Raw genomic sequence first — 12,014 nt, forward strand, 5'->3', positions numbered from 1 at the left:
CTGCCTTGCTGGGCAGCTGTGGCCTGGCTGTCTCCTCCCTGTGGCCTGAAATGTGAAGTGGCCTCTGTTTTCATACAGCTCGAGGGAAGGGCCTCAGATCTTGGGGCTGAGGGGGGGGGTGGGGGGGTGGTGGGGAGGGAGCAAATTAGTGCTGGCAGAGGGGGAGACAAGGGCTGCTGCTGGCCCTCAGGGGACGCTCAGGAAAGCCAGAGCTAAGGAGCAGAGTGCTCTGAGAGACGAGCATTTTTAAGGTCCGTGTAACCCCATCTAGTACTGCTGCCAGGTGACCCTTCACTGAGCCGCTGTTTACTGTGTGCCTGCGGGGCCAGCTGGTCCCGGGACACTGATACACCCCGTATGTATCAGTGAACGACAGAGACAGAACGGGTCAACAGTCCCTGCCCTGTGCTGCTTCCATTCTGGGAGGAAGAGGCTTAGTACGCCATCAGCGTCTACAGACCTTTTTAAAATAAATTCAAAATGTCGTGGCAGTTAACTGGTTAAACGAGCCACTATCATTTGTCTACTATGCGGCCTGAGACACAGTGAAGTAGCGGCTCCAAAAGGGTCAGGTTTCATTTCATCTCTCTGCTGCTCCATGATAAGCAAATAAGTGAATTATATAGTGTCCCAGGAGGTGAGTGGATCATAGGTGTGTGAGCAGGATAAGAGGCACCTGGAGTGCGGGGCGATGGCGGGTTTTCGTTGGATTGGTGGGGACACTGTTAGTGAGGCGTGAGGGGTTGGCCAGGCAGCTCCCTCGAGAGTGAGTATCTGGGTGGTGGGAACAGCAAGGGGGAGGCTGGGGTGGGAGGCGCCGGGCCTGTTTGAGGAGCAGCAGCGAGGCCGGGTAGCAGAGGAGGAGGCTGGGGAATTAGGCAGGAAAGGGTGGCAGAACTGGCAGGCGGAGGCCAGATCCAGGCCAGGCCCAGGGCAGGTTCTGGCTTTGAGGGAGGGATAGGCTCAGCCACTTCTGGGTTTTGGGTAGAGAAGGGCCACTGGCCACTGTGTGGGCGACAGAATGCAAGGGAGACCCGTCCTCGCCCAGGGGAGGGGATGCTGGCTTGTGGGGGTGGAAAAGTAGGGGGATTCGGGACCCATCCAGGAAAAGGGCCCTTAATGGTTTAGAGGAATGAGCAGGTTTTCTACACTCGAGTTTATTCAGACGTGGGCTGTGGCCTCAGGGGGCAGAGCTGGGTTTGTGTGGACACAGTCAGGGGCTCTGCCCCTGGGAGGGAATAGATAGGAGAGAGGCGGAGTGGGGCCAGTCCCTGGTGACTGAGAGGCTGTTTGCATCCTGGAATCAGAACGGCCTGGGCTCAGATCTGAGCTTTGGCCATCCACCAAGTCACGTTGGACAGGTGACTTCACCTCTCTGGCCACGGCCACCTTTGCTCTAAAGCGCACAAGTCATGGCGAGAATCCCATGAGCTCATGTTTGTCCGTCCTGCTGCCTGACACACGCTTTGTTTTATTTCTCTGTGGTCCCACGGTGAGCACGTGCCAGTGCCCAGCGTGGTGGGGCCCAGAAAAGAGCGGGGTCTGGAACACGGGCCCAGGAGGCTGCCTTAGCCTGAGGTGACAGGAAGGGGATTAGTGGGGCCGCTTTAGACAGGAATCAGTAGAACCGGTTCTGACGTCAGCCCTGTGACCTTGGGGAGGGCAGGGCTCGGTCTGTGAACACCTGGCGGCCAGTTCGGCATTTGGCATTTTAAACACATCATCTCACCTGCAACAGAAGGTGATGGAAGGAAACAGATTCTCGGAAGTCAGGTCATCAGAATGTTTCCTTCATGGTGTTTGCCAGCATCCTGGAATTGCCTGCAGCATTACCTACTTAATATGTAGTTTCAACGGACTCACCTCCCCCCCACCTCCTTTTCCTTAGCCTCTCCTTAGGTAATACCTGTGCAATCATAGTTCTAAAGTGCTTTTACTAATTATTCTAGTATTCTACATATTAAAATAAATCCATACGTATTAAAATAAAATGGTTGGTCTGTGTGCCCCTTAGAAGTCCTTTTGTGCCATTCCATAAGTTTGCACCGTCTTGGGGCACACTGGACAGGGGTGTTTTGTGATGCCAAGGACAGTGGGCAGCCTCAGAAAATGACAGCGACTGTCCTGGAGTCTGACTGGTCTGAACTCCACAGGGTGCTCCCCGGCCGAGAGCCAGTGGGGACTGGGCCAGTGTGGACCTCGGCTAGGCCAGGCCTCTGGGGAGGGGGTGTGGGGTGTGGGGTGTGGGGCAGGCCACCTTCCCGCCAGGTTGGACCAGGAAGGCCTCTACGTGTATCCCTGTGGGTGTCACTTGTAAAACCGCAGCTTTCTTTGGGAGGTCGTAGGTCATGAAAGATGACTACACAGAAAAGAACAAATCGAGGAATCTGGTAAAGACCTGACCGCCCTACAATCTGGACTCTTGGTGAGGAGGTAGACTAGCTCGGCGTCGGCTCAGGTTTCACCGTGAAGCCAGGGTAATGCAGGTTCCCTCTCTTCCATCTCTCCTCCTTTCCCTCGTCTCTCTCTCTCAAATCATTTACCTTTTGTGGTGGAAAATATTATTTTGTAGAAAACGGACTTCTATGGTCAGGAAAATTTAGCATTAAATGTAAAAAACCAAAACCTCATGATTGGTAAAAGAGGTGACTTAAGAGATTATTATACTCACGATGTAAGGACTGATTGTTTTAAAAGGGATCACTTGGAAGGAGACTTGAGTTGGGGTGGTGAACACACAATTCAACATACAGATGATGTATTATAGAATCGTATACCTGAAACCGGAATAACTTGATTAACCAATGTCACCCCAATGAGTTCAATAATAGAAAACAAAAACAAACTAACAAAAAAAGGATCACTAAGTATTCTTTAGTGAGAGCTGGAAAAAGGCAGGGAGCGAGTGAGTGAGTGCATTTGTTTCTAAGGACGACTGCTCAGTGTTGAGAGGTGGAAGGGAGCCTGGGAGGCGGGGCAGCGGGGCATGGGTGCCGGGTGAAGCTGACGTGGGGCTGTGAGAGTTGGATGCAAAACCGTGCTATGGAAAATATGGATTCATGCGTGTGGAACCCTGCAGCTATGCCAAGATTATCTGGAAGGTGTGGTCCACAGTCTGATGTCACCGTTAACTGGTCATGAACACTTACAGAGTCTGGAAGATTATCACAGACCTTTTTTATTGCCCTCGTTGCTTTTTTTAATCCTCATTCGAAGATATTTTTCCATTGATTTTTAGAGAGAGTAGAAGAGAGAGGGAAAGACAGAGAGAAACATCGATGTGAGAGAAACATATCAATTGGTTGCCTCCTGCACAAGCCCGGACCAGGGCTCGGGCCAGGGAGGAGCCTGCAACCAATGTACATACCCTTGACCAGAATCAAACCCGGGATCCTTTGGTCTGCCGGCCAGTGCTCTATCCACTGAGCTAAACCGGCTAGGGCAACCCCTCACTTTTTGGAGTTGCATTTTGGTTCATTCATAAGCAGCCTCAGAGGAGCATCTGAGCTACTCCCCCGGTCTTGCTCCACTCCTCTCCACGTTCGTCTTTTCTCAGATGCTTCCTTGCCCTCCAAGGACACGGCTCCTTCCCAGGAGTTTTCCATAGTTCCTGTGGTCATCCTGGAAATTCCCTTGGAAGGCCCAGGACTTCACAGGTGTTCAGAGCGGAGCACCTGAAAGGCACACCAACCTTTTTCTTGGTTATTCTCCTGTATACCCGACCTCTGTGTTGTTGTGCTAACAAGGTCTCTCTTACTGGAGGTGAGAAGGACAAGGACAGGTGAGGGGAAGAAAGTTGGTGCAGCCACACTGGGCACTCAGAGGGCACGTGTCCAGCTCCTTAGCCTGGGCTCTCCTCTCCTCCAGTCCCTGGGGCCTGCTCGTCCTCAGGGCTGGTTGCTTAATTCCTCTGTTGGGGGCTCTTGATTCAACACAGAATGGAGGGTTGAAAGGGGAAGGGAGTTTATCTTTGCCATTTATTTTGTCTTCATTACAGGCAAGATACCAAAACATAGGGATAGATGGAGGAGCTGGAGAGACCAGCCTGACATCTTTGTGAGATTGTATAGTCCTCTTTCCCCCCACAGACCCCTTTCCCCCCAGAGCAAATACCCACGGATCCTTCAGCTGCTCCCAGTAAAATGATTCTGGACTTTTTGCCACCTTGGTCTTCTCCTTTGGCCCCTCTAGAAGTTTTCCCATAGCCCCCTGCAGTCTGATTCCCAGAGCTGAACCCAGCCTTTACCCTGAGGCAGTCTGACTTAGGAGGCACATCTGCCACTTCCCTTTACAAAGTGTCTGCAACAAAATCACTTGGGGTGGTTTTTATTTTTTATTTTTTAAAATTTTAAAATGTTTTTGTAAAATTTATTTATTTTTTTAAACATAACATGAGGAAGATGTTAAAAACTGGTGTAATAGCTCAATAGAATAAGTATTCCAGATTTTTGGGATTGATGAAGAGGGAAATATTCAGAACCCTTCACCAGAATCCCCCCAATTTGATCACCGGGGATTAATGATGTGCTTTGTGGATGTGGTTAGTCAGTGACACCAGCCTGACAGATCTTTCTTTCTACACCAAGTCCCATTGAGTTGTCTGGTCCCCTGGGCTGTGGAAGAACCATTAGGCGAGGGGCACTGGCATCATCCAGGGGGATGTTCTTCAAGCGATTGACCAACCTATCAGGTCGTGGAGCAGCCTTGGGGCCCTCGCAGACTCGCCACACATTACAAGCGCTGCACTTGCCCGTGTGCTGATTAAGAATCAGTGAGAATTCCACCTCATCTCCAGCCTGTCGCTCAATGCCATCCTGAACTTCTTTCACCTGGAAAAAGAGCTTCTTGCTGTCTCCTCCTTCACAGTTAATGAAGCCAAACTGATCTTTCACACGCTCCACAGTGGCCCTACGCAGAGGTGTGATGCTGTACGCCATAGTCTGTGCAGTTTGACCCAGGACTCGCACTTGGAGTTTGACACGCTCCCTTTTCTGTAGGCAATCTCTGTTGGCCATTCCAACTATGCCAAATGGATAGACCTCACCTTTCATATCCCCTTTCTCCACCATCTCAATCATTCCTCGGTACTCGGTCTGTGTTGGATCAACACTCCTCAAGGGGCGAATGACTTTACCAGAGTAGATGTAGGATCTGCTTCTGCAGTAAGGCCATGCACCGAGTGTGTTTTGTTGACTTTTTCTGTACCGACTTTGTTGCTTTTGCCTTTGGACCAGTTGTACTTGACCGTGTCCCCCAGTTCCAGGCTGTCGACATCACCAGAGACCCCACTCTAATGAAAAAAGATTTCCTTATCATGATTGGCTGTTTCAGTAAATCCAAAATTATCCTTCAGAGTTGCCACATAACCCACGAGCCTCTTGGAATTAGAATTACGACCCCAAAGTCACACACAGGTTGCAGTCTGTTGTCCAGGCCTCTGTCACTAATACTACATTCATCCTTATCCCCTATTTGAGAAGTAGATCCATCCACATCATTGGCTTGAAAAGTCAATTTCACTCCACAATCATCATAAGCAATACCATCCTCAGCCCCCTTTTCTTGCCTTTATTTGGGCTAGTGGTTTTAGGATTGGAAAAAGTGGCTTCTTTTTCTACAGTGCCCAGAAAACAATGATCTGAATGGGAATGAAATGAAACTATGCTCTTGGGAAGTTTTTTAATCCTAATAGCATGATTTCTTTGGGCAGAGAGCATATCAGGAACCACAGTAAACTCTACTTCATTTGCAGTATGGAGCTGGTTCCCATCCAGAGTTTCACTTGAGTGGAAGAACATGCATGCATCACGATCCACACACTTAATGAAACCAAAACCATCTCTCATGGCAGCAATTACACCCATTTCCCTGGCTTCATTAGTGAACTGAAATGTATTTGATAGAATGTCTATGTTGCTTGCTCGTTCTGATTTGTCAGGTCGATCTGTTGAAATATTAAACCTAACATGGTCACCTTCCAACAGGGTCACCTTGGATTTTGTATCTTTGTCTCCAAAGGGAAGTCCTTTAGGAATCACAAAATTAACTTTAACATCTTGACAAAGGGTCATTCTGGTTTTTACTGGTAACTTTGGGATACAGTTCCTTCAAAATATTCAAAGCTGATAACTTAAAATATGACTGTTCCTTGAGGCAATAGTCTGACATCTGTTGCAACTTCTTTACCATTTCTGTCCTTGATTGTGAATGCCACCTCTTCTCCAGGCTGGAAGGCTTCTAAGCCACCCTTAAATTCACTATAGTGACAGAATATCTCTTTTACAACAGCACCTCTTTCAATAAAGCCAAACGCCTCCTTCATGGTACAAACTACTCCCGGACAGCGGGCTTGTTTCTTCTTCAACAGCATAATGTTTCGAGCACTTACAAGCACCAGTATGTTTATTGTTATCAATTACAAAATTTATTTTATCTCCGGTTTCCAACTGAACGTTCCCTTCCTTGTCTTCAGGGGTGTAAGTCAGATAAAACACGTCTTGTCCATTCATTTGGTCTTCAGGGAGGATTTCTTGCTTTATCTTCACCAGTAAGATTTAACAGCAATGAGTTTCCCAATCCACCGGTCAGATGATACTTTGAATTCAACATCATCGCCTACTTTTAAATCCTGCAGGTTGCCATTATACTGGGAACAGTGGAAGAAAAGTCTAGCTTGACGTTCTGAACATTGAATAAATCCCTAAGAGGTTAGCAGTTTTTCAATCACCCCAGTTTTGCGCAGTGCTGCTGAAGTACCATCGGTGTACCCATTGCATCCATTATTGTGGAGAAGGTTTGGATCACAGCTCATCTCGCCGTGATAATCAAATATTGCACTTTCAGTAGCATTTGCTGATCCTTCTTTTTCAGCTCACGTTTCAAAGGCTGAAGAAAGTTGCTAGTATTAAAAAAAAAGAAAAAGAGTGAGAGAAAATGATCTATCAAGCTCATAAAGAATGCAACTGCCGCTGCACCAGGCACTCTCACAGCGCAGCACTGAAGAAAACAGAGACTATTAGCAGCGTCGGGAAGTGCTCGTTCAGAGCTCTTGAATAGGCACAAACTTCTTGTTTCAGATCAAGTGTTGTGTCTTCAACTTAAGTGCACTCTTCTTTGGTCTTGTTGGTTGTTTCACGGTTTGTTCTTTGCCTGATCTGGACTTGAAGCAGCCGTTTCAGGGGGTGAAGTCTGTTCTGTTACACTTCATGCCCACAGCTCAGCTCCCCCCTCCAGCGCCGCCATAAGCAGCAGGGCCCGGTATGTAGGAATAAATCTCGCTTCTCTCGTGAGAGTTGCAGGCCTGGGCTGGTTTTTATTTTATTTTTTTCAACCACAGTCTTTTATTTTTTTATTTTAATTTTATTGATTTCAGAGAGGAAAGGAGAAGGAGAGAGAGAAACATCAATGATGAGAGAGAATCACTGATCGTCTGCCTCCTGCATGCCCCACACTGGGGATCAAGCCTGTAACCCAGGCATGCACCCTTGACCAGAATTGAGCACGGCACCCTTCAGTCCGCAGGCCAACACTCTGTCTATCCACTGAGGCAAACCAGCTAGGCCTGGGGTGGTTTTTAAATGAAGATTTCTGAGCCTCACCCTAGACCAGTGATGGCGAACCTATGACATGCGTGTCAGAGGTGACACACAAACTCATTTTTTTGGTTGATTTTTCTTTGTTAAATGGCATTTAAATATATAAAATAAATATCAAAAATATAAATCTTTGTTTTACTATGGTTGCAAATATCAAAAAATTTCTATATGTGACACGGCACCAGAGTTAAGTTAGGGTTTTTCAAAATGCTGACATGCCGAGCTCAAAAGGTTCGCCATCACTGCCCTAGACCTTGGCTCAGAATGCCCGGGCTGGGCCAGGACCCAGGATTCTGCATGTTACAAGACTCCCCAACGAGAGCTCGGATCCAGGCCACCCTCCTGGTCGTCTCCTGTTGGTGTTGGGCCCTCCATCACCTTCTGTCTGGGCGGCCTTCCCACAGGTGTGGGCCTGCCTCATGTTACATTCTTCCTCGTCCTACCCCACCCAGCTCATACCAAGGTTTCCGAGAACTGGAATAGGGCTCATCTCTGGTGAAGTGTTGGGAATCTGGTAGATGTCCTAACGTTAACTGCAGGCCCGGTTAACTGCGGGGCTGAGGAAAGTGTGAGTTGGAGATGAGGGGGAGGAGGACCAGACAAGGTGTTCTGTGGTGACTGGACACCCGTCGTGAGGACGGCAGGAAGTGCTGTAGCTTTTGAGCTGTGAGTAAAGTGAGGATGGGTTTTGGAAATTCGACGGCAGGTTTCTTTTTTTCCTCTCCAGCTGCTTGTGGTTCTGCCTGACAAAATGGAATTATATCTAGGACAGCGGTCGCCAACCTTTCGGACCTCACAGACCACCAGTTGGCGACCGCTGCTCTAGTATGTCTTGCAGAAGCGAGAAAAGTCACATTACAGAGGGGCCCAACTTGTGGATTTGTATTTTCCTTAGAAAAAACTATACATCAATGGTAATTTTTAGCTTTCTCATTTGAAACCAACAAATTCAGAGCATTTTTTATTTGTCCTGGGAGATTTTTGGTTTTAAAGAGAGTTAAACTTACTGGAGGTGGTGAAGAAGCACTGATAAGTGATATCGTTCAGTCATCTATCTATCTATCTATCTATCTATCTATCTATCTATCACTTCCTAGTCCAGGAAAACTTCATTTAAGGAAACACCTTTGAAGATACAATTTCAGGAATAATATTAAAATATAGGCATAGTTTCTCTGAAGCAGCTTGCAGGTTGGGTACAAAATTTATTAGGCAACAGCTCCTAGTGACAAAGTGAGATACTGCAGCCCAGCCTTACAGATGTTCTAACCAGCAGGTTAAAGGTGACAGGAAGCCTCATATTCCTGAAGGTTTAGAATAAACCTCATGGGGAAGAAATTCCTCTCCTTTGGGTAAAGGCTGGGATGGAAATGGGAAGTATGTGCCACACCCAGGGAGGTCCCGGGGTTGGGAAGGGGCTGCGGATTCTCAGGTCTCCCAGGAACAGGCCCTGCAGAGTCAGCCCTGTGTCCTGGAGCAGGTTGTCCTGTTGCTTTGTCCTCTGGATGCTTTTACCTCTGCTCATCTGTTTGCTCATTCCTTCTTACAGCAGGCATTTGCTGAGCTTCCACTGTGTGTGCAGCGTTGCTAAAGCTGGGTGCATAGCAGTGAGCAAGACAGACCAGGTCCCTCTTTCATGGTGCCCTACGGGCTGGTCGGCCTGGGAAGAGACACGTGGTAAATGACTAGACACTTAAAAATACATGCCAGGTGGTGACAGTGCTATGGAGAAAATAAATCTGGACATGGAATAGCCAGGAGTGTGTGTGTGTGTTTGTTGGGGTGGGGGGGGGGGGATCTCAGGAGTTGACTGACACCTGAATCACGTGAAGGACCTAGACATCTGAAGATTCTGGGAGGATCCTTCTGCAAGAGGGAACAGCCAGTGCAAAGGCCCTGAGGTGTAAAAGTGTTTGGCATGTTTGTGGCATTGAAAACGACCCGTCTGTTAGATTTTTCTTGCATTGATAGTGCAAGTAGACGAGAAAGTAATCTTTTCCTCCAAAAAAGCATTTTCCCTCCAGTTCCTGTTGGAATTGATTACGAAGATCACATAGGTTAGGAATGCATTTTTGGGAACTGACCAGCCTGTGGTGGGGCCCACTCTGTTCTCATCCACGGCCTCAGAGCAGCCATTCTGTGATGCTTGTTCAGGAGCGCTGTGGGCAGGGGGTGGTGGGAGACCCCCTCTCTCCGAGAACGCACAAGCAGCTCCTGTTTGGGAACATGCCAAATACCCGTCAGGTCCCTGACAACCTGCCCTGCTTCTTGAACTGAAGGAGGGCTTTCCTCCTGTCTTCCCTGGTGCCCGGCCCGGCTGGGGGAGGTTTACGCGCAGGGAACCAACACAGGGAACAAGTTATTTCTAATTGTGAGGCAGATATCCTCACTTAGTGACTTTTTCTGATATATTAGCACCTCTTTAATAAAAATTGTGTTTAATCTACCTACTGGTATGGACTGTTTTAGTAATTTTAGAGGCATGATTTGCAAATAGCTACTTTATGCTAAGCATGAAGAGTGTGGGAGGAACCTTCTAGTTGAGAACTGGGCAGCCCTAGGGGGGACCAGGGTGTGGACTGAGTGTCGAAGGAGGCAGGACCTGGGACCACCTTCCACCCTAGTCAGAGCACCTCAGAGCCAGGCAGCTCCGATTATTGGCATGTGGTATATCTTGGGCTCTTTATTACAGAATGTATTCTTTTCTCAGATCTAGGTGTTCTTGCCTGGAAAAGGCATTTTAATTGCATTGGGATGGGATGATTATGTCAGCTGTCCTTAATTGAGCTCCTACTGCAGTCCTCATAAAAGCCCTATGAGATGGGCACCATTTCCCCACTGTATAGAGGAAGTAGAGTTTAAGTAATTGACCTGGGTTGTCAGACAATTAAGTGTTGGAGTAAGTACCTAGAACTGTGAGCCCCATGCCTGCCTGTGTTTGACTCTCAGAAGGCACCCATTTCCTATCGCTGGCATGATTTCAGCCAAGCTGGGTGCCCATAGAGTTGGGGTGATGGCTCCACTGGGGGGAGGGGGAGTTTGTCTACCCATTGCCGTTGATGATGGCACACTTTCTTGGTGAGTCCAGACGTTGCCACAGAATCCTTCCTACCCAGCGTTCCAGGCAGCCCCTCGGGGCAAGTGGACTCCTGTTTGCTGTTCCCGCCGTAGCTGGTTCCAGCATGTGGAGGGTGCGCCAGGAATGTTAGGTGTGGGTAGGTTCCCCAGAGCTTTTCACTGTCACCCTTCTCTTCGGCAGCTCAGCTCAGCCTCTGGCTGAGCACTGCTGTCTGTGGCTGGAGGAGCTGTTGTTCCTTAAGTGGCATTAGTGTTTCCTGGAAACCTGGCGTCGCCCTGTGCACTGGGCCAGCTCCTGCCACCTCCCTTCTTGGCTCCTCCGGAGCATGGCGTGACCTGGTTCCCAGTGGGGCACGCCAAGTGATAAATGAGTTTTCTCCACCAGGCTGAGCTCAGGCTTGGCATGGCTTTATGTCCCCGGTGAACGTTTAGGGGAGCAGTGGCCTGGTTCCTCAGACCTTCTGTGCCAGCAAGTCCAGGGCCAGGCTCGCAGAAACGTCTGCCCGTGCCTGGCACCGGGCTTGTTCTGGTTGCTCTGGCCTCCCCATGCTGGGAGTGTTGGGAATGTGCTGTGCATGGTGGCTATGAGGCAAGCCTTTCCCCTCCCCCATCCCCACCTTGCCCTTTATTAAACGAGGCGAGACTTTTCAAATCTCACATTACACACTGCCCTCTCAGCTGCATGCTTTACTTCGGACAGCAAAGGACAGCGGGAGAACACCTCGCCTGAAACAACCTGTCCTACTGAATTTGGGTGCTTCTAGAAGTCACATGGCAGCATTCATTAAGACTAAAAGGAGGAAAAGAAATGTAACAGATTTAGTCATTATTCCTGGGGGTCTGATCTCATAAGTATAAATGTGGAATATTGCTAAAAGTGAGCCTCTAAAAATCACTTAAAGGAAGGTAGTAAGTGGCTACAAATATATGACTATAGGCTTATGGAAAACCCAACTGCCTTAATGACATGAACATGGGTTCTTGTGGGTTGGGATGCCATTTCCAATGACAACATCCTACTTAATTTCACCTGGAGCTGTAGCTAACATCTTACAAGGATGACCAGGATGATGTGTTCTGGAAAACGGCCTGGATGACTTAGCTGGGCTCTAGGGTTGGTAAAGGCCTATGGGTGAGGATGCACATGAAGAGTTCAAAAAGAAGTCATTTTGTTAGCTGGGTGTGGAGAAATAATCCTATGTAATAAAAGCCTAATATGCAATTGTCCCTCACTGGGAGTTGACCAGGGGCAGGCGGCTGGCCACTGCGAGGAGGCCCGCTGCAGTGTGGCAGCAGCAGGGAGGAGGTCCGGCCACCGCTAGACCTACCATGCATGATTCG

The 12,014-nt window shown here is 48.6% G+C and overlaps 1 protein-coding gene and 1 pseudogene across 1 annotated transcript in view; one reads left to right on the plus strand and one right to left on the minus strand.

The window, feature by feature from the left end:
• XXYLT1 (xyloside xylosyltransferase 1) overlaps positions 1-12,014 on the plus strand; it is a 157,588-nt gene that overhangs the window by 14,723 nt on the left and 130,851 nt on the right.
• LOC102435189 lies at positions 4,520-6,811 on the minus strand (annotated as a pseudogene).

The sequence above is a fragment of the Myotis lucifugus genome, unplaced genomic scaffold (assembly GCF_000147115.1).
Source record: "Myotis lucifugus unplaced genomic scaffold, Myoluc2.0 scaffold_14, whole genome shotgun sequence".
In the NCBI taxonomy this organism is placed as follows: Eukaryota; Metazoa; Chordata; class Mammalia; order Chiroptera; family Vespertilionidae; genus Myotis; species Myotis lucifugus.